The sequence below is a fragment of the Pinus tabuliformis genome, chromosome 8 (genome assembly GCF_031772625.1).
Source record: "Pinus tabuliformis cultivar Carrire ecotype Pingquan chromosome 8, CPIR1, whole genome shotgun sequence".
Classification (NCBI taxonomy): Eukaryota; Viridiplantae; Streptophyta; class Pinopsida; order Pinales; family Pinaceae; genus Pinus; species Pinus tabuliformis.
In genome coordinates this window covers 193,537,835-193,561,811 of record NC_142294.1, presented here as the reverse complement: position 1 = coordinate 193,561,811, position 23,977 = coordinate 193,537,835, and positions in this window count along the sequence as shown.

The following is a 23,977-nucleotide window of genomic DNA, read 5'->3' as shown; positions in this document are numbered from 1 at the left end:
CATCACCCTTGTTGCCCCTACTATGCTCCTATTCTTCCTCTTAGAAACCCCATTCTGTTGAGGGTTATGGAGTGTCATCAACTCTCATTTAATCCATTCCACTACACAAACGTTGTTAAACACATTGGAGAGATAATCACCACCATTATCACTCTATAGAGATATGACCTTCTTTGTAGACTCTTTCTCTACCAATGCTTTGAGCTCACAAAACTTTTTGAAAGTTTGATCCCTTTTCCACATAAAAAATACCCATCATTTACAAGTATAGCCATCAAAAAATATAACATAATACCTGTGTTGGCCCATGGATACTATCAATAATGGTCCACACACATTTGAATGGACTCTCTATAGAATAGACTCTGCTTGAATGTCTCTTTCTTGAAAGGAAGACTTGGTGTATTTTCCCAAAATACAACCCTTTCATGTATCAACTTGCTGAAGCATACCTTTGGGAAGACCGAGAGAGATTTGCTGTAACATCTTCAAAGCCCCCATGATCCAAGTGGCCCAATCGTATGTTCCACATCTTGTTGACGTCTTGGCTCAACATATTTTCCAGATTTGAACTCAAAGAAGCACAATCCTCTACCTCTATGTTATAGATATTCTGAATTCAAATCCCTATCTTCTTTACATGACCCGTGGCAATGTATCGAAGGAACGCCTTTCCTTTCGGAAAGATCACATCATAGCCTCTATCCTCAAACATGACAATGGGTACCAAGTTCTTCATCACTCCAGGTATATGCCTAACATTCTTCAAGGTGAGTGGAGCTGCATGATCCCTCAAAAAAGTAATAGTTCCCACACTAGTAACACTATACTTAATGTCATCACCCATCTCGATATGCATCTTGAGATATTTTTCCTTTAGTTCCTTGAATAACTCTTTGTCACTAGTCATATGGAAGGAAGCTCCACTATCTAGGTACTAGACACTTCCCATCATTGAAGACACCATGAATGCGATGAGGGAAAAGTCCAATTCGAATTGGGAGGCCAAAACCTCACCTGTCGCTCCTCCTAAGGATTTCTCCTTAGACTTCTTCAATGGAAAATTTGTAGCAAGGTGACCCATATTTTGACATCGAAAGAATTTACCTTTCATCATGTCCTTCTTATTACCTCCATGATAAAAATATGATTTGAAACGAGAAATTTTACCTTTCCCCTTCCTTGCCTTAATCGTTGTTATAGCTCCAAATCTCACTCTTATGATTTGTGATGCTGCACTCATGGCCTAGGGAAATCCCTCCTTCTAGACCTGGTCCTAAAATTTAAAAAACAATGTTTTATTCCTTATACGTGACATTTCCCTGAGTTAAACACGTGTATACGCGGGTCTGTGTATAGCCAACCCGCGTATATGTATTAAAACACTTTAAAAAATATAAAACTCCTTATTTTCGGGCGGAGATCACGGGTTTTACCTGCTGATCACCTTTTAGTGCCCGTGGCCCAATTGTTCCCAACGAACTCCCAACTAAAAAACTACTTTGGGAGAGGTATAAAAAGACCTCAAAGGGAAGGCCTAAGGGAGGAGAGAAGAGAGAGAAAGGTTATTATGCTGAGATTTTTCCCCTGACCAAGTCTGAAGTCCCTTGTGCCTTCTGCACTTCCCCCATTTGTCCAAGAAACCCTTGTTTCCTTGTGTGTTGATGTTCATCCACTATTTATGACATCATGGAGAGAGTCATGGAAGGAGTTTGTTAAAGGCTTGAGGCTGGAACGGATCCGGAAGGAAGCTTTGCTTGGAGCCTGCTGAAGGTGACTCAGGTGAAATTTTTCCTTTTTATGTACTTTATTTGTCTATAATAAAAGAAACACATGTCTTGGTTCCTGAAATGAATCTTCTTTGTGTTTATGATATTCATGTTAGAATTCATATGTAAATGGTTGCTTGGATTTCATAACTAACTACCTTTCTTTATAACATGAAGATGGTTTCTTTATAAGTTTTTGTCCATATACTGTTGTGGTCTTTGAATTGGTTGTTTTGCAGGACAAAAGAGAAGAAGGGAACTCCAAGAAGGGTTTGGACCCCAAGGGTCTTCTCAAACGTAGGACCTAAGGTACGTACCCTTTACAATAGAATTTGCTTATAATAGCATAATGGCTGTGTGAATGTATGTTTCTTTGAATAGATAACTTTCAGTCTGCTAGGGTTTCAACCCAAAAAGCCCTAGGGGAACATTTCCCTCCAATAGAATTGGCAACTCCGCTGGGACAACACTCTTGTTGTTCCTATTTTGGGTGTTTTTCAAGCCAATCAGGGCTCAGCTGCCTTGTCTGCTTGCTGTTACTGTCTGGTCTGTTCTTGAACCTTAAGTTTTGCTAGTTTCTTCAGTTTGTTTTTTATTTTTCTTGAAACCTTTTATATACGTTATTTTTCTTAGTTACAGAGGTGTATATACGCATGTTTCTTTGATTAAACCCACGTATACGAATGTTTCCTAAGTTGCAGTCGCGTATACACGCAATCTGTACATCAGTACAGTCGCGTATATCTTGCAATTTTCAAGATTTGTAAATCTTTTTGTCTTTGAAGGTCTGTCTGGTAGTTTGAGTCAGTCTGAAATAGTCATTTTCCAGTATTAGTTTTTGTTTTACAGCGATCATCTTGTCCCGAATTCTCTTTGATTATAAGAAGTATTGGTCTTGTTTTTTGTTGATTGCGAGCATCATCATTTTTTGCTAAAGCACGCAAGATTTCTTGCGAGGAATCTTGGCTGCTCTGATTCATCAGGGCAGGAAGATTGATCTCAACCTTTGTGTTAATCTTGCTTTTGGTGACTTTTTGTTTGCTTGACAAAACCGCGTTTTGTGACCATCCACTTCTTTGTTTCATGAAAGTTGTTGATTGACACTTTCTTGGAATTTGTCTTTTTGATCTTTTTGGTTTTCATTGCCAAAGCTTTCATTATTGCTTTTTATTGTTAAGAGCACTATTAAACACATTTATTTTTGTTGAGTTTTGATCCATTAAGTGGTGTCAATTCGCAAAAAGTGTTTGTTGCCTATTCTTCAATCACAAGTTTCAGTGTTGTTGAGAGCATTTTTGAAAAGACTTTTTTTTTTGTTGTTGCGTTTGAAGAAAATCTTTTTGAAAAACTTAGTTTTGCTTTCTTGAACTTGGTTTTCATTTGGTTTCCTTTTAGTGAATGAAAGTGATTAGTGTTTGTCTTAGAACTTGTTTTTAGTGTTTAGATGAAATGAATGGTAGCATCTCATATTCCATCTAGACATTTTAAGTGGCAAGATAAAGTTTGATAAGCAAGCAACTTTCATTTTTTGTTTTTAGAGTAGTTTTGAATCTTGCATCGGCATATATTTGTTTCATTAGGATAGATTTGCATCCCCTTTTAGGCATACATAGCTTTGTTACCTTTTGTGAGTGTGAAGCGTGAATTAACGAAAAGAAAAGAAAAAAAAATTGTTTTATTAGAAGTTCCTCTGAACCCTATATAAATTTCTCTCCATAAAAAAACGAAAAAGTGCATGTGCATGTAGTTAAGTTTTTATTAATTTCTTTTGTGTCAAAAAACACCACTAGTTTCACTTCCGTTACCTTGTGACTTAAAGAACAACCTATTTTGAAATCAAGTGCTAACTAAAAATCACTAGAACTTTTTGTTTAAGTCAGTTACGCCAACATGTTTAGGATTTTAGGGCCTTGGATTAGGCGAGTGGAGAGTTAACTCTCCAAGGCCATTTAAACATCAAACATAGGAGTCTGAATAACGAGAGAAAATCCAATAGCGTTAGGAACACCAGGAAAGCTATGGATCTGGGAGTTAAGCACGAGGGTCTGTGAAGACAGGGAAGAGAGATACCCCCTCTCCTACTTGTCCAAACTTACCTCACGACTGTTCCGCCTGGCTTCTGCGATGAGTTGGTATCCATAGTTGCTTCTCTTAGGGATCTACACAGGTGGCTACGGAGGGGAATCCTGTGGCACCTGAGGTTGACGTTGCATCACTCTCGACAGTACTACTGGAGGGCACCCTTGCGAAGCTTGGGGGCTTGCATCGGCGCAGGCTGTTGTTAGGAGGACGGCGTAACTTACTCTGATACCTTTGATGATAGGACTAGGCCCTCATCATCCCAGACTATCTTCAGAAGGCCCATTATTTCACTTTCTTATATTTTGGTGTCCGTTCCTAATCACCCGGAGTGGAAATACTTGGAAGTTGTTTGACTGGCTGTTATCTTTAGGGACTTTATAGTGTGTGCTCTATGCTCTTAGTTGGCCTAGCTTTCAATTTTTTTTTGAGTCTCTAGTTAGATCATAAAAAAAAATTCAAAGTGGCTGACCAATCTCCCAGACGGTCTCGAAGACTTCGTGGTCTTTCACCACCAAGTTTAGAGCCTTCTCCTAGAAGGTGCAGAGGTAATACTACTGGTGGGTTTCATCCCTCGGTAGTTGACGCATCGAGGATTGATCCTCCTCTCGGGGACATTAGTGTTCAAGCAGGGCCTGACAGTTCCGAACAAGAGAGGGACACTCCAGTCCTTTCTTGAGTTCTCTTTCAAGTGGAGAATAACATAGAGGTAGAAGAACTCTTAGAGTCGTTAGCGACTCCGAATTCTCCACTACCGTCTAGTCATCCAGACGTATTACAATAAGTTGGGACTCCGACGCATAGACCGTCAAGTCCAGGTTACGCTACATGCTTACCATCGATGACCACTACTGGAAGCATAGATTCTACAAGTGCTACGACTATGCAAACTCCAACATCGATGCAAGGGGGAGGAACAATTTCCATCTCCTCTGCTTCCTTGTTTGGATCTTTTGCTAGCACATCTTTAGTTGGGTCTACCTCCATTCCATCCACGAGTGGAAATGCCCAAACCAATGCTTTTCATACTGGGTTCTTCCCATTTGGCACCCACTCACAGGGTATTCCATCGGTTCCGTTTAGTGCTGCTATGTCCATGATGGGTTGATCGGCTTCATTCCAGGGTTTTCCTTTCGGAAGTGGTCATATACCACATTCCAACCTGATGATAGGATCCATGCCTTTTTCTTCTGTAGGAAAAAGCAGTAATCCTTTCTAAGGTTGGGCTAACCCTGGGGTTAGTGGCGCGGGAATTGGGAATCTGTTTATCGGCCAACAAGGGAATAGGCCGTACTCCACGGTTAGTTTGTTTCAAAGTATTCATCCCCTAGCTTCGGCTTGGAATCCGGATCAGGGGTTATCAACTCCTTATAATCCTTTAGGAAGAAACTTTGCTGGTTATGGAGGCTATATGGCCGGAGTTGGTCAAACTCCAAATTTTGTTGGATCACAAGGCCTGCCTTTTGGTTCAGGCAGTTCTACTGGTTACTTTGGGCAGCCTGGTGCCTTTCAAAATCCAGGACAATCTCTTCAGAACTTTGGGAGTTCTGCCCAGTCTGGGTGGAATCCCCAAGGTCCTCCCAGGCTTCCGTTTCTGGCAACGTTGAACTTGCCAGACCTCACTAAGTTAACAAATGACCCAATCAAGTACAATCTGGCCTAGCCTTCAGTCCCAACCAAACTCCCTTCAGACATTCCAAAATTCGAAGGGAAGAGTGGTGAGGACCGAGGTGACCATGTAACCACATTCCATTTGTAGTGCTCATCTAACTCCCTTATCGATGACTCGATTAGGTTGAGACTCTTTCAACGCACCTTGAATGGTAATGCGGCCAAATGGTATATAGAGTTGCCAAGGGGTAGCTTTACATCTTTCGCTGACTTAGCCAATATTTTCTTAAATCATTTCCAGTTTCCTGTCCGTTATGATGCCAAAACTGAACTTCTGGCCACTTTTCGTCAGGATAAGGCAACTCACATTTCTGACCATATTCAGGAATGGAGACGGAGAAAGAGGCTCATTAAAGCCGAAATCCCTCTGGAGTACCGTCTCGAGTGGTTTCTGAAATCTTTACAACCCGAAATCTCCAAGGATGTCTCCATGTCTGGAGTCTATTCTGAGGAGCAAGCCATTTTTAGGGCCCAGCAATTAGAATTGATCTACTCTCAGTCTGGGATCCTACAAAAATACTTGCCATATGCTCCTGGGTCTAAGGTTGACATTGCTAAGTCGAAGCTAGGTCCCCACGCGGATGGTATCGTTGGGTCGGTAGACACAACTACCGTGAACTTGTTGAACCAATTGCAGCAGTTGTCCTTACAAACTGCTTCTAACAACCAAGTCACATCGTCTAATCCCCTGGCTTCCCAAACTTCTTCAATTAATGCCGTCCAATCTGATAACCCCAAAGGAAATCAAAACTCCAACAGGAAAAAGAAAGGACGAGGTAAGAAAAAGAACCAGGATGGGAAGCCTGATGCAAATAAATCGGGCAACAACGCTAGTAGTGGTAGAAATGAGTCTAGAAAGAATGTCAAGTTTCCATGCAAGTTGTGCAGTGGAGACCATTTAACCCATATCTGCCCTAAGATTGAAGATGCTTAGCGCTTGTTAGGACAGTAAGGGACTTCTAGTTCTCAGGATGTGTTAACTAACCATTTTGCCCAAGGGCAGCAACTTCTTGCTGGCACGAGTTCAAATCCTGGTACCTCCGTAGATGGCAACCAGGAAGGGGAAAATTCATCGAATGTTTTCATGATGGGTTCTAACGTCCATGTGGCTACTCGGTCACGTGATTATGGTGAATCCGAAACTTCCAAGGACAAGACTATTCCCGGAAATACCGACCTTCATATTGAGCGACCCCCTGTTGAGACTATACCACGAATACCGAAAGGTTTCGCTAAACGCGTGACTATTAATCCTAATGCCAGGGCTGCCCAGAATTACTCCATTGTGGAGGATCTGGCTTAGATTCTGTGCTTCATGTCTACTTTAGGGGTTCTCCAGTCGTGTCCAGCTCAACGAAGTGCTTTAATTTCCGCGATTGGAGCAGTCGGTCCAACTAACTCTTTAGTGCTCACTTTTGACATGTTAAATGTCAAAAAGCGACTCCCTCATCATATGGCCTTCCAAATAAAGTCTACATACCGGAAAATCAACATCTTTTGTACCGTTATAGATGAAGGAGCTTCCACGTGTGTCATGTCGAAGTCATGCTGGAAGGCTATTGGATCACCTTCGGTTGTTCCTTCACCCACCGTCTTGACTGCATTTGATGGTCATTCTCATAAGCCACATGGGATTATCCTAACCTTTCATATATGTGTTGGGGGGAAGGTCGTCAATATTGAAGTCGAAGTCATAGATGCTAACCTAGACTATAATCTCCTATTAGGAAGGAACTGGGTATACGAAATGGATGTCGTTGTTTCGACTCTGTTTCGTGTCATTTGCATTTCTCATGAGGGGAAAATCGTTAAGGTTGATCAAATGGATTATTGTCCAATCAATCCTCAAGTAAGCTCTGACTCTACTGTTCCTTTAGTGGATAACCCTCACCCGCCTACTGAGAATTTAGGAGTGGGAATGTATTCCTCATTGATGGGTTCCTTTGATCTTCCCTCTCCTTTTGCTAAAATCAATGCCATTTCATCATCTAAGAAGTCTCCTCGAGAAGAGTTATTCCGAACTTGTTATTTTTCAGACCCTTGGACATTTCCTTCACCTACGACCACGTTAGTTGAAGGACAAGTAAATGGAATGGCATTCCCTATATCTGTAGCTGAGCTTAGATATCAGTCTATCATAGACTCTGCAGACAACCACTCTGCTCCTTTTTCCCAAGAGGAGTTAGATGGTGATGTGGCCCCGGCTTGGAGCCTTGATTCTACCTCTGCTTTGGACTTCTTAGATTCAGTTTTACCTTCTGAAGAAGCAATCCTCGAAGTAATGATGGGTATAGATCGACCTTCGGAAGACTTGCACCATCGTTCGTACTTTCTTCCTCCATTACAGGAAGTAGAATCTAGATTCTTCGATCTCTATACTAGTGACGTTTGTACGGTGTCAAATCCTTTGGCTCCAGCACACATTCGTGCCGAAGGTAATATGTCGGTGATTTCAAAAACGATACCTATAAACATATCTAGGGACCCTAACGTAATCGAGAATCTCTTCATCGGAATCGAATGTTCCCCTAAAGAAATTCAAATCTACACCGACCTTTTCAAGGAATTTCGTGATGTATTTGCTTGGTCTTATGAAGAAATGCCTGGCATTGATCCTTCTATAGTTCAACATGAGATCAAGACGTATGAAAACGCCAAACCGGTTCGTCAAAGGCTTCGGCCAGTTAACCCTAGGAAAGCAGCAGCTATCAAAGTTGAGGTTGAGAAGCTGCTAAGGGCAAGTTTTATATACCATGTTCCTCTTACTGATTGGGTTTCTAATCCAGTCCCTATGGATAAAAAGCAAGGAACAATCCGAGTATGCATTGATTTTAGGGACCTAAACAAGGCTTGTCCGAAAGATAATTACCCCATGCCATTCATTGATCAGATTATCGACGAGTGTGTGCATAATGAAATTTTTTCCTTCATGGATGGTTTTTCGGGTTATAATCAGATTTCTATCCGTCCTGAAGATCAACATAAGACAACCTTTATATGTCCCTAGGGTACCTTTGCATATAGAAAGATGCCTTTTGGTCTTAAAAATGTTGGAGCCAGTTTTCAGCGGGCCATGTCATATTCTTTCCACGACATCAAACATGTCATCGAAGCATACTTGGATGATCTCGCTGCTCGTTCTCGAAAGAGAATTGATCACCCTAGTCATCTTCGATTGGTTTTCGAGCGATGTCATTTTTATAAAATCCGGTTGAATCCCAACTAGTGCGTTTTCGCGGTTGCGTCCAGTCGGTTGTTAGGGTTCATTGTGTCAAATGAAGGGATTCGGGTTGATCCCTTCAAGGTTGAGGCAATAGTTCAGTTGCCTCCCCCGTCCTCGATTCGACAACTTCAAAGTATTCAAGGGAAGGCTAATTTCTTAAGATGGTTTATAGCAAACTATGTCGAGATCACTAAAGGGTTCATGTGTTTTCTACAGAAACGAGTTCCATTTGTATGGGACGAATTTGCGCAGCGATCGTTTGATGCTTTGAAAAAGGCATTAGTCTCTGCCCCGCTTCTGAGTCCACCAGATTATGGTAGAGAATTCCTTTTATATCTCGCTGCAGCAGAATCAACCATTGGTATGGTTCTCGTTCAGGAGGACGATGCTCTCACCGAGCATGTGATTTATTGTTTGAGCTGAGGTTTAATAGGTCCTGAACTTTGCTATTCTCCAGTTGAGAAGTTGGCCTTGGCAGCTGTCCATGCTGTCCAGTGGCTCCGTCATTATATCCTGCTACGCAAAACATTTGTCTTAGTGGCAGTCAATCCATTTCAATTTGTCCTTAGTAGGTGAGTGATTGGGGGCAAATATAATCGATGGATAGTCATTTTGCAAGAATTTGATCTCGAGTTCTTGTCTGCAAAGTCTAATAAATCCATGGTTTTCGCGGAGCTAATTTCTGAGCTACCTTGTGGAGAGGATACTGTTTATGAGGAAAGTTTTCCTGACGAACATTTATTCCTCATCTCTTCACTCGACGCTTGGTATGGAGATATCATTGTCCATCTCCAGACTTCGAAGTTTCCCTCTACTTTCTCCAAGGACGAACGTCGAAAATTACGTCACGTGGCCAAAAACTATGTTATCATTGGTGACACATTATACCGTTGAGGGGTTGATTCAATCCTTCGACGATGTTTAACCTTAGAGGAAGCAGAGTCAGTGCTCAATGACTACCGCAGTGGAGCTTGTGGTGGTCGTCTCTCAGGGCTTGCTACAACCCAGCGCATATTACGTGCCGGCTATTTTTGGCCTTCACTCTTTAAGGACTGTGTGGAAGCGGTCAAACGCTGTCACCCGTGTCAAATTTTTACTCGGAAGATGCACGCGCATCTAGCTCCTCTTTTTCCCATTGTCACCGTCGGTCCCTTTACTAAGTGGGGTATTGATTTTATGACTTGTAATCCACCTTCAGCGGCGAATCATAGGTACATTATCGTGGCTGTAGACTACTTTACAAAGTGGGCTGAGGCCATGCCTACTTATAAGAACGATAGTGACATGGTAGCATTGTTTCTTTTCAATCAGGTTATCTCAAGATTCGGTATCCCGAGAGAGATTGTCACTGATCATGGCAGTCATTTCCAGAATCAACTAATGTCTGAATTGGCTCTCAAATTAGGTTTATGGCAGGAGCATTCATCTCCTTATTATCCTCAAGCCAATGGACAGTTCGAGGCAGTCAATAAAACTCTTAAGACGATTCTCCAACAGAAAATTGATAAAAATCAATCCAATTGGAACGTTATGTTGTATTCAGCTCTTTGGGCATACCGAACCTCCGTGAAAACGGCTACTGGTTTTACACCTTTTCAGCTAGTTTATGGTATGGAATCTATCTTTCCGATTGAATGTGAAATTCCATCTCTTAAACTAGATGTTGAGCTCCTTCCAGAGACTTCGAGTCTCCAAGAGCACCTACTTCTCTTCGAACATCTGGATGAGCAGCGTCGAGATGCCACCACGGTGAATGAGGCTCATATGAAAAGGATTAAAACGCAGTATGATAAATCTATCCGTCCTCGAGTCTTTTCTGAAGGTGACCTTGTCCTGGTCTATGACCAAGATAAAGACACCTTGGGGGCAGGCACGTTTAAGCCTATGTGGTACGATCCTTTCATTATTAAACGAGTTTTAGAAAAAGGGTCGTATGAAGTAATCGATTTTGAGGGAAACAAGCTGGCGGAGCCCCGAAACGGGCTCTACTTAAAGAAGTACTTTGCTTAGTTTTGGCCAGGCAATGGATTCTTTGTACTTTATGTATATTTGTACATATATCATAGAGAGCTTTTTGATATCAGCACTTTTTGGTCTGCTGTGGTAGGTGTTGATGGATGACTTGGTCTATTTTGGGTTCGCCGATGGTGCTAGTCGGCACACTAGGAATCTCGCTTCCGCGGCTTGGATACTCTATTATCCAACTGGTCAATTGATGGTATCAAGAGGCGTATGTATCGGTCCTGCTTCAAACAATATGGTTGAGTATACTGCCATTATTAATTTATTATCCGAGGCAACCTCTCATGGGATCGACTCGTTGGTAGTGTATCTTGATTCTCAATTGATAGTGTCTCAATTAAATAACATTTATCGGGTAAGGGATCCATCTTTATATCGCCAGTATTTAAGGCTGAGGTTGTTGCAAAGATCGTTTAATTATATTAATTATTTGCACATTCCAAGATCTCATAATTGGTTAGCTGATTCTATCGCTAATCAGGCATTAGAATAGCATATCAATCATTAATCACAATAAAATCAAGCATAAAAAAGTAAAACTGTATATCTATATATATATATATATATATATATCATAAAGCGTCTCGAGTGTACATATGTGTGTCCAAAAATATACAAAATTGGGACTCAAATGCCCATAATCATGCCCGGCATATCTAATGCCCCGGCTCAGGATGAGCGGCTAAGTATGTAACTATCGCATTGGCCACACACCGAAAAGTGCGAACCCAGTCACGTGGCATGCCAACCACATGACGTTGCATATCCTCATGAAGGTCCTCTATGGTAGCCATCGGTACTCGACAGCTCAGTCTCGCCAAGTGTCGCTGGATGTTGTGTAGAGTCTGTTCTGTATTAGCAGCCACCTCTTCGGCTCCTCGGCCGCACTGTCCATGCCGTGGGAACCCATCTGGTCGTACCGGCCCAATGTCTAGAACATGATCATCATATCAGTCATTTGAATCTCATCAAAAATATTTTTCAAAATGTATCATTATATTTGAAAAATCCAAAAAAAATCATAAAATCAAAAAATTCTTACCAATCTTGCCCATGCTGCGTTCAGTGGTAACGCTAGATCAGGATCTCCTCGGAAATCCACCCCAGCATAGGGGTAGTCATCCACGACGATGATCTGCTGATCCCACCAGGTGAAGAAGTCATCGTCAAAGGCAGTCCTTGGGACCTCTCCATCCCCCAGACGTTTCATCAGATCAGCCCACCGACCCATGCGTGGATCGCGTGGGGTGCTGATGGAAACTGCTACCCTGGGGCAGAGTGTGGGAACCTTCTCGAAAAAGAAAGTGCACAGGATAGTCCCATATCCAAAGTTTTTGGTCTGTCCCCTCCTGATAGAAGTGAGTTGGCTGTTCATGTTGGCCAGAAGAGGAGTACACCAGTCGAACACAGTAGTGAAACAGTCAACTGCTACGCTCATGATCAGCCGTGATGCCTGATGCAGAGAGGATGATTCATTTACTCGAGCTATGGTAAACAAGATTATCCTCAGCGATAAACTCGCTACATGTGTGATGGAAATCTGGCTCCCAATCTTCTTGGGATGTCTCGGGCAGTATATCTGTACATAGTCCTCTATCGTGAGGCTACTTTGTGTCCTACCCCGGGAATTTACTACCTCTCCCCTTCGTGAAAGGCCTGTGATAAAATAGATATCCTCCACTTCTACCCTGAGAGGCATCTGATCGATCATAAAGGCTTCCTCCTCAACGTCCCAATAATCAATGAGCATCTCCAGCAGATGCGTGTTCACTTTCATATTTTGCAGTTTAAAAAATTTAAGCAAACTGTATCCCTGTAGTGCATCTAAAGTTTCTGGACTGTTCATAACTTCATTATCAACCATTGCGTGCTCTCTTTCACGCCACGTGACAGGCATCCCGAGAAAAAAATGATTTATAACCATTAGTTTTTGTTTAAAAATTGTTCGCGGCGTATACGCGGGTCCCTGTGCACACAGTCACGTATAGGGCCCACGTGTACACGAGTTTCATATTACCAACCCGCGTATACGCTGCGAAGAAATTTTGAGCAAAAAGTTCAATGGTGAAACATTAATAAAAAATCTTGAGAGCAGTCACAATCAATTGCAAGCTAAATATAAAAGTTACCTGGAGGTTTTTGATGAATTTGAACGGTTGAATCTGGCTATGGGAAGTTTGCTCCTTTTGCTCCAAATCCTTTGCTCTCAAACTCAAATGGTAAAAATGGTGAGTCCAAAATTCTTTTTATAAGTTTTGAAAATGCAAATTTTTTTCAAAATTTTATTTTGTTTGGCCTCATGTGACTTTTAACTTGGGAGCTTGGAATGTCGAGAATGGTTCGTTTTTCAGGACATTTTGGACGTTTTTTCGAGACGGTTCCATGACTGCTGACCCGTCATGGCAAGTATCGTTTTCTTACTGGCATATAGGTTAGGGACACCATTTTTCCATTGTATTATGCATACTAGCCTCCATTTGACTGATACATCTGCCATAGGGTCGATCCCATCGTGTTATGGTTTGTAAGCCATCTTCACTCGCCGATTCTTTAAATCATGACACGATGGTAGAGCCATCCTTTACATAGGCATCGTAGTTAGCACCTCATTGACATTTGTTGCCCATGTTGCTCCATTTTGAGTAGGCTCGGGAGTCCTCTGTAGCCCTGCCATGACTTATGCGTTGAAGACTCATTCCTCTTTCCTTCTTCGCTTCGTTCTGGCCTTATACCCTAGAGGCTCCTTTGTGTTGAGTTGTACTACTACATTCCATGTTGACCACTTGCACCTTTTGGCCTAGAGCCAGCTTCACTTGGACTCGTGTTTTAAGCCAACTTTTGACCGTGACGTCTACAAAATCAACCTTGCATACCTTTGACTTCTGCAACTTGACACACCTTGACCCGTGGAAGGAACACACCTTTGAGTGTCACTAACTAGTTTTCACCTCCCTGCATTAAGCATAGGAACGTTCCATTCCCAGGAACTAGATCATATGTTTCACCGACACTCGTTCTTTCCACTGTACCATAGCATTCTTTTATTCTTTTTCCAGCTTAACAGAAAAAGACAAAAAAATTAAATATTCCAAAAAAGAACGGGAACGGGACAATATTTCCATTTATTGTTGGCAGCTAGAGTCAGTCGTGTCGCCCTTGAACAAAGCACTCAAAACAAAGTCTCCTCCATTTGGGTGGGATTTAGTTTGACTTAGGTATGCCTTAACCTTGTTATTGAGTCAGTTCTCCCCCAATTGGTTATATCTTCCAATCATATGGAGTGTTTGTTCGTGCCTCCTGCATGATGAACTTATACAGAGTCATCATATGCTGCCACATAGTCACATTGAGTCGTGCTTTTGTTCAAGGGAAGTTAGCCTGAGTCGGCCTTTTTGCAGTGTCTCTTGACTCATTTTTCAGTCAGCCATCCCTGGTTGTCAGTGTCATGTCTATCATCACATCAGCTATATTGGTCCTTTACTCGTGTTGGTTTGAGAAGGTCCCCATTGACTTCTTGCTGGTGGGTCTTGTCCTTATCAATGATGACACCTTGCTCTGAGGACAGGCCTAGAGCTGCACCCTGGCCCTATTTTCATTATTGATAGGCCACCTTGTGCTTAGCATCGATCAGAATCATGGGTCTTTGACTGAGTGGTTTCCCTTGTGTTCGACATCAACTTACATTATCACACATTGGGATTCATGCAGTACCTTGGTTTCCATTTGACCCTATTGGTGGATACCTCACCTCTACGTCAACTTTCATTATTGGTTGGTTTAGAGGGTTTCTGTCGTGCGCTAGCCACATCTTGTGTACACCGGAAACGTACTTCGGTTCAGTTAATACATCTCTTTCATCCGATTCCTTCCACATTATTGGCCTACGGGTTACACTCGTGCTAGATTGATGAAGGATGCCTTAATGCGTTCCTTCTAGCGGATCTTTCCCTATCGACTCCAACTCATTGCTCTAGGGCAAAGATCTAGAGTCCATTTGGTAGTACCTTGGGGTTTGCAGTCATTAGTGGCAGAACCTTAGCTATCGATAGTGGGAAACCATCATTGTCTCCTGATCGATAGATTCTTATAGGTGTTCGACCCCAGCTCATCTATTCACACTTGTTAGATTGTACTGGGTACCTTGACACTCATTATCATTATCAGTGAGTAGTCTCGCATTTGTTAACGGTATACATCAATGACTGGTAATCAAACGATTCCTCACATGGTCGACTTCAGATCATTTATTCCCATGGTGTAGAAATGTACCACGGCGGTCGGTGAAGACCTCAGGTTGTATCAACATTCATTGGTTCACTTGACAGTTGTTCCTGTTGCTGCTAGTTGATACCACTCCACCTTATATGTTGCAGTCAGTCATAGTGACATTCTATATGCTGACACCTGAGTTTGCAGTGTAGTACCATCCTATTCCATCATGTTCAGTTGGTACCTTGTGGGATGAGTCTTTGATATCAGTGATCTGTTGCATCTTTCAGCATCATTGACAGTCTTATATGTGATATTCAGACATGTACTTATTCATCATGATCAGATGATCCATTATGTATTTTCCAGTCATTTATACTTGTATACTTAGTGGATCTGCTTGTACTTGATATGCAAACATGCTTTACTTTTTCTGAGCATGGGTATGCCTGCCTCAGACAATGTTTCTTTCTGATCTCCTTTGGTGGCTTGGCAGGCTGAATTCTGGTGAAGTCCTCCTCAGTTTTTGACAGATTTCCTTTCCATGTACTTGCATAATACATTTCGGCCATCATGTACCCCTTCTGACCTCATATATTAGGGGGCATCGGTTATAGCTCCAAATCTCACTCTTATGATTTGTGATGTTACACTCATGGCCTAGGGCAACCCCTCCTTCGAGACCTGGTCCTAAAATTTAAAAAATAGTGTTTTATTCCTTATACGTGACATTGCCCTAAGTTAAACGCGTGTATATGCGGGTCTATGTATACCCGACCCATGTATATGTGTTAAAACACTTTAAAAAATATAAAACTCCTTATTTTCGGGCGGAGATCGTGGGTTTTACCTGCTGATCACCTGTTAGTGCCCGTGGCCCAACTGTTCCCAACCAACTCCCAACTAAAAAACTACTTTGGGAGAGGTATAAAAATACCTCAAAGGGAAGGCCTAAGGGTGGAGAGAAGAGAGAGAAAGGTTATTATGCTGAGATTTTCCCCCTGATCAGGTCTGAAGTCCCTTGTGCCTTCTGCATTTCCCCCATTTGTCCAGGAAACCCTTGTTTCCTTGTGTGTTGACGTTCATCCACTATTTATGACATCATGGAGAGAGCCATCCTTAGTGTTCCTCATGATCTCATCCTACATCAAATCTAACCATATTCGTTCCCAATCTAGCAGCTTCTCCTGACCATTGACAGAGTCCTAACAAATATGCCAACTCTTTGTGAGTCCAAGAAAAGAAAGGCTCACCATATCCTCATCGGTAATCATGATTCCAACACTTCCAAGTTCATATCAACATTGAGTGAACTTGGTCAAGTACTTTGGATTCATCTCGCCTTTCTCCATCTTGATTTTACGAAGTTTATCCTTCAACGTTAACTTCCTTTGATCATTGCTATTCTGACAGAAGTATGTCAATTTTTTCCACGTAACATGCAGGGTTTCCTTTCTATGGACACTCGAGATAATATGATCTTGAACTCCCTCAAGTAATATTTGCATTTCCTTTGCCAGACACTTCTTCCACTTGGCCAAGATCTGTGCATCAGTAGTTGCTCGCTTAGGAATTGCTTGTTCAACAAATTCCTTCAAGCAATTGTCCTCTAGCACAATCTCCATCTTGTCCCTCCAGGATATGAAATTTAAGTTTCCTTCCAAGGCATACTCAAGCCTCAACCCATAGAATTCCATCTACCAATCCTGAAGTATGTGTTGCAAATTTCACTTTCAGTTGTAACCCAAAAACTCAAAACTTCGAAATCTCCTCTAAAGACCCGATTTTAAATCATCGACATATCCCTCATCTGAACTCAAATTTTGCTGATTTTTTTTTGAATTTGGGTATATTTTCCCAAGGAATTCAGATCCATAATTTTCTTCGGAAAATTTTCCACACAAATTCTCATATATGCTCTATAAACGCTCGACCTAGAACTCAATCTTGCTCTGATACGATGTATAAAATCATGTAGATTCACAAGCTAATGCAATTTGCTAAAGCAAGAGACAATAATATACTTATACTCTTTATAGAGGAATCCCATAAACATTGAGAAAAAAATAACCAATAGAGGAAGAGAATCAAAGGCACATAACACAATAAATATCTGGGGAAAGCCACAACTCAAAACCCCACTATTTTTTTTCTATTAATAGGGAAAATCAAGATGAAATTAGAATGATTGTTCTCTCAAGAACAATTCCAACACTCAACAAATTCAATCTCCAACTCATAGGAAGGCTCAAGGCCAAATCTTAGCCAATTCACAATCTGTCCAAGTCTCTATTCCAATATGTAATTCCTATGAAGAATAGCTTATATTTAAAGGGAAATAAATCCTCTAAAAATAATGCAATCCCTTAAGGATCAGTTCCTTATTGAATGCACTATCAGTGCAACTCATAAAAATATAAATAAGTAGTACAATGTCCTTGCACTCTAGTCTCAACTGGGTCTTTCTCAGAATTGACATGCATGAGTTTCCAATAAGTAAATATTTAGCTAACTAGAGTAGCACTAGTGGAGTTCATTAGTTTTACCACTAACTCTTAACATTTCACTATTAGTTCTCACAATTAGTTTGAGAACTAATTTAACCAAACTAACTCGTGAAACTGATTCTTCTATTTTATAACTCACAGTTAAGTCATAATGGACTCCTACAAAGTAGAGGGAACATATACATGACTTCCAAAAGACTTCCAACTCGAATTTCCTAAGTTAAGTAAGTTTAATAAACTTAGTTTAACTATTTTAAGTTGCTATGAGAATATAATTCGAATTTAATTCACAATTTAATTCAAGGACAAATTAAATTGGAATCTATTATTGTGATTTCTCAATAGAGGGGAAATCACTTCTTAAGATTCTTACTCTTATGACTATTTGTATTTTATGTTGTTGAAGTATGATTTAAGTGAATATGAGAGTATTGATCTGCAACAGGACCTTAGATTTAAAGCTCATACATAAATTAGGATTTTTGTTCCAATTCCAGTCATAGATCTAGGAGAGCTCATCCCTGGTTGCACTCATGCTAAGGCCTAGACAACAACCAGGTAGTTAAAGTCGCTCCCGTGCTAACAAGAAGAGAGTGACCAGAGGTTTGACTATTGTTGACCATCATCTGAAGCTTTCTAAAGATATATAAACTATGAATGATGATGTCCCCGACATATTCTTCCAGTGTTATCTGATTTTTGAAGCTATTGAGTTAAATTTTTTATCATATAATGAATTTTGGTGCATGAAATTAGATGATCACCTAGAATATGTCAATATCATAAATGTATTGCAGATAACAACAAGATATGTTAGCTGGAAAAGGTTGAATTCTTTCCATAACATAAATATGTAGACTGAGCTTGTGTTTCCAAGTGATCAAGACATACATATAGATATGTCATTATGTTTTTGCTACATGAGGTCGACATAATTTGGCTTATTGATATATATATGAACATTTTTTTGTCATAATGTTTGATAATAACTAATAATTGAGAAATGCTTTGATTATAGATCAGTTGATTATATCATTTGGACTTGACCTGATATCTAGTGATCTGGTTTGGCGATTGTTAATTTTTCATGATATCAATACTATATGGGCATGATGACTTATTGGCCTCCTCATTCTTAGCACAACATTTGAAATAATGATAGCTGTGATTTGGTATGAAAAATGAAACCTACATGACTCGTCCTTGACGTATGCATTTACATATAGTGACAGGATGAATTATATTATTATTATGAGAATGACTTGATAAAGTTTGGATTGATAATGCATGACTTGTTGGCATGATGAAGTTATTATTTGATATGAGTTATGCCTATCTCCTATTTTAATGTATTAATAATATGATAGTGATGACTTTAATAATGGTCATGATTTTGCTTCTAAACTCTAATCAAATTCCTCTGTTACTAAAGGTACGACATTGAGTTATGATTATGTTGGCTTAGCAAGGAATTATGCTTAGAACATTGTAATTCAGATATGTCTATTCATCTTATGAAGTCAGAATGATGAGTTCCATGTTGCGATTTTGATATTAATCATGGTTTATGTTTTCGTATCCTGATGATCTACTTGTGACAGGTGATGAGTCTCTGATGATCAAAATCAGAGGGAGATGTCTTATGAAGCTCAAAATAATGTATTGTGGCATGATGAATTGGTTTCTAGAATTTGGGAAAGAAATTCCATATTGCAAAGCTATTGAAAATGTTTGTGAAGTTCAATATGTTGTTGAACTTGATGTGGCATCCGGTAGTTGAAGCATTGATGCAACGTTTCAAACATAAATCTATACATGTATGATGTAGAACCTTAATGAACTCATGAGTGAGTTTCTTCATAATTTTTGCATCGTGCATACTTTGAAATATCAGCATGCAGCATTCTATTTTTGAGAATGACATATTTCTCCTATGATATAAGTTTGCATAGATGAACTACTGACGTTTGATAAGAACATTTGTATGTTTCTTTACTATGATATCTCCCATGATATCTTGGATGAGAGATCAATAACATGACCGAGGTTGATCATGATGTTGCTAGCATAGCTAGCTAGAAGGAAGGACATGCAAGCTCCTCAGAGAGTTCTTCGAGCATGATTTGTCTATAACATGGCTATCATGGATACATTGTGATGACCGGATTGGATGTAAGTCCCATATATACTGTTGGGAATAAGATACTCTCACATATTGATAGCATAGTTGTGTGAGACAAGCTTAGGTTTGTCGTTGGCACCACCTTGAGAGGGAGGATGATTATGGTATTGTTTTGTGATTCATATGATTATATATGATCTAACATGATATTTTATTTGTTGTTCTACGTGAACAGGAAACAACTGCTAATGATGAGAGTGGTGTTGATCGAGAGCACTCAGCCAACTCTTCCCCCATGTTTGAGCTCCTAGGGTGAGGAATTGAGGGATCAGGGCTAATGGGGTTAAGGGAACTCTAGACAATAGGGTGTTACCCTATCCATTACCCATGGTTGAAGAATGATGCTCCCTTATCTTCATATGGTCAGATAGTGTTGCTCCCCTCACGATCTTCACAAAGTATAACCCAGTTGACATCATACCCACAAGTAGGGCTAGTTGGGAATATTACTTTTCGTTTGGCCAACAAGTTATGGGTGTAAAACCCAAGGTGATTATGATGCAGTTTTTCTACCACATGACTATTTAGGGTCATTGATGGGAAGATCAATAGAAAATATGATTCCATTTTGAGGGTAATGCTGGCTCATGAAATTTTGGGTTGAGGGTAAAGCTCCCTAATGAAATTCCATAATAGAGGGTGTACTCTCCTGTGTAATTTAGGGTTAAGGGTTTACTCCCCTGTGTGATGGGGTATCCTATTGATGAGCACATGTGGTAGCTATTGCTCCACGATGTGATTCCAAGTTGATATTGAGCTCCTTGATGAGATCCCAGGGTCAAGATGTGCTCGCTTGTGTGTTTGGATATCCTATTACTAGGATATGGCATTGTATATGTATAGTTCCCCCATGAGATTTTGGTTCAAGATATTTTCCTTGGTGTGGTTCCCAGGTGAGACATGTTCCTGGATGATATGCTCTCTAGTGATGATGTGGGTTGTAAATCTGGCTCCCCACTAGTGTTTTCTAGTAGTAGCCCGATGACACTTCAGGTAGTAGCCTCATGATATTCCAGACAGTATCCCACTAGAAGAGATTCCAGATAGCATTTTGATGGATAAAGGGTGGTAGATTGAGCTCCCCTTCAGTATCAAATTCTTCTTCTTCTAGATCCTAGAATGTTCAACATATGAGGAGGAATAAGAGATGTACAATGATGATTTCTAATGTTGAGACACTTGAGATTTACATGGAATGATGAATACATGAAAAATATGATCCGTGATGATAAATAACGAAACTTGAAGATTTCAAGCCCACATATTATTCAATGGAAAGATATTCATAGGTGGAATTATCCCTAGTTGAGAGGGAGTGTTAGTGTTTTCAACAATGGTAAAATTCCACCTTGGATATCTCAGATTACTGAGATAATGATTGCATCAGACGCCTCTTTTCGGGAGGACCAAAATCAACCTAAATATCACTTGATTTGGTGAAGCAAAAGTTAAATTATGAATTATCTTATTCACACATGTATTATGGAGTGGGTCAGTCCTAACCACATGAGTAACTATTTGGGTCAGTCTTAACACCAGTTCAACGCTAATAATAGCCTATAAAATGAAGCAACCTCAAGCTCATTTGGAAACTCAAGTTATTTTTCTATTCTTCTATTTTGTCTTGGCTAGCATAGGTTAATCAATGGAAGTCCTCATTGGATCTGAGATCACAAACGAAGGATTCACTCTAAGTTAGGGTATTCTGGATCTCGGTCAATGGCACAAAACTGAATATGTTTTACTATAGTCATTGGTACAAAGTGGGCAAGGGAGCAATTCTGTAGCTATGGTTGCTCGAAGGAAATTTAGAGGGATCAACTATGGGTTCAAAGGCTTCTGGTCCTTGGTCGGTTGCACCAAGAAGCCCAGGGAGCAAACCAACCGGCATAGTCACTTATATCAACATTGTGAGAGTGAGACTGTGATTTAATAGTCTCTTGGATAACCCGACAAGAGAGTGATTGAGCCTCAGGGATAGAGTCACAAGCACAAAGTCCCCTAGGAAGCAACTATGTAATTATATTCACTCAGATATTGTCTTTATGAGTGTCACTCTGAGGTTTTCAGTCCCTCACAAAGAGTGTTGATGAGAGTGACCGAGCCTTGGATCTAGGGTCTTTGGCATCTTAGTACCATTTGAATTAATAGACCAATGGATCTGGTTCTCTCTGGTACAGATCAGTGGATCTGGGTTTCTCTGTTACATATAAGTTAGATCCATATCTTTTTCTTCTATTATACAAATCTGTATATCTGTAGACCTGATTTGTTAATTTCCACTACAATTATATGTATTGGGCTCAGTGATTAGTGACAACAGTACTTAATAGTGATCGAGATGGTGACAAAAATATATTTTAGTCGACCTCCATTTATGGCAGCTCATTACTTCCATCAGTAGAATGGTTTTGATTCCTAACTTGATTAAGATATGTTTCATAGATATTATTATTTTTTTTGCTGCATATATAAAGTGGTGAATCATTGTACTCTCTGTTGTAACTTTTGATGATGATGAAAGAAGAAGAAGAATATTTGCAAGGGTTTTCCCCATAGTGGGTTTTTCCATGGTCTTAGACCAATCCTGGTGTCTCTATGCATGCAGTGTTTCTTCTACTGTTCCCTTTTATGTTATATTTCATTGGTGATGATGATGATGGTGATGTTGTTTCTTTCTATGTTATTGCATAGGATGATGTACAATGATATAGATCTGAATAATATTAGGTGAAATTAATGTATTTATGATTAAATGCAACTATCATGGTAGAGAATAATGTTTCTTTAAGAAAAATTAACAGATTCCCTCGATCGAACCAATGGAATCACATAAAAACAATTATGGCCTGGGACAACCTAGTGAAACATCCAAAGTTTATGGATGAGTGATGCAACCATAACTATGAAAGGAAATATCTTAACTTAGATTTTGCTAATTTATGTATTGTTTTAAGAAAAATATACAAGAATATGTCATGAATTGATGAACACAATTATACTAATATAATGTGTGCTGAGACAGTTGAGGTGCATAATAATGCAAGGGGAAGAGACCTCATGGATATACATGAAAGAAAAATGCATATAACCTTCATCAACAACCTGCAACCTAGGATGGACTAGAAACTCAAGAGAGTGAGTTGATGAAGTGTATAAGTATTTTTGTGGTTCTATGAAGTTACAACTCTTTTTTCGACCATGAAACTTGTGCATGTCATGCTAACCCTAATCTACCTATGTTGGTATTGTCAATTATTTATTTTTCCTAATTCCTCGTAATTTTGTTGTTTGATCTTTGGTTCTTGTAAGAAATAAGAGGGGAATGGAAAATAGTGACAAAATAGTTAAGATGGACATGGTTATGTCCACTTGGTGTAGAACAATAAGTATTATAACAACCTTGAAAATGGCAGAAAAACGAGGGTATCCCAAAATTCAGTTATGGATGACTGGAACATATTTAATATTATGATAGCAAGATAACAACATAGAATTTTTCCTTGTATGATAGGTCACTAATTGTGACTCATAAGGAGAACAAAGGTAATATGTGATATAAAAGTAAATTGGTGATTCTATGTGTTGAATTTTGTGATAAAAACATTGGATGGGGTCCATGTTATTTAGCATAGCCACTCATTAATTATTATTATTGTTTATTTTTAAACTAATTTGCAAGACCTTGTTGGGTGTATGTTGATCAACCTTACTGGGTGCAAGTTGATGACCCTTTGTGGGTTGCATGAATGCAAATTTGGTAGCACTTGTTTAACATGAATGGGAACATGCTAGAAATCACTTTACCCCATCAACCCTAAGGATGATATTTTAGAGATGAAAAAAAAACGTGGGCAGAATTTCCTTCACGTCTTCAGAAAAGATGAAATTGAGGAAACATTGAGGATGGTGTTTACTTCGAGGGTGGAACATGTGATACCCCTGGTGTAGTTTCTTTTTCAGATGTGATTATTCTATATTTAATTATAAATATTGTTTTACTATTGGGACATGGGTCCATGACTCAAGTAGAATGAATTATGTAAATACTTTTATGATCAATAGATATTTTATTCCTTTTGGGAATATTATGCGAAATGGCATGTGCATGATGTTCTCTTCCTTATTATCCAAGGATTTGTTAAATTAGCTAACTCCAAATGGTGGACCTTCCCAAATTATCCTTCCCAATATTCTCCCAAAACAATCCCTTAGAGAAAGGTTTCCACAAAGGAAACAACATAATGGAAGTGAAAGATTATGTTTTGTAGAAATATAATCTTAAATCGAGAGAAATGATAAGTTGGGTAATATA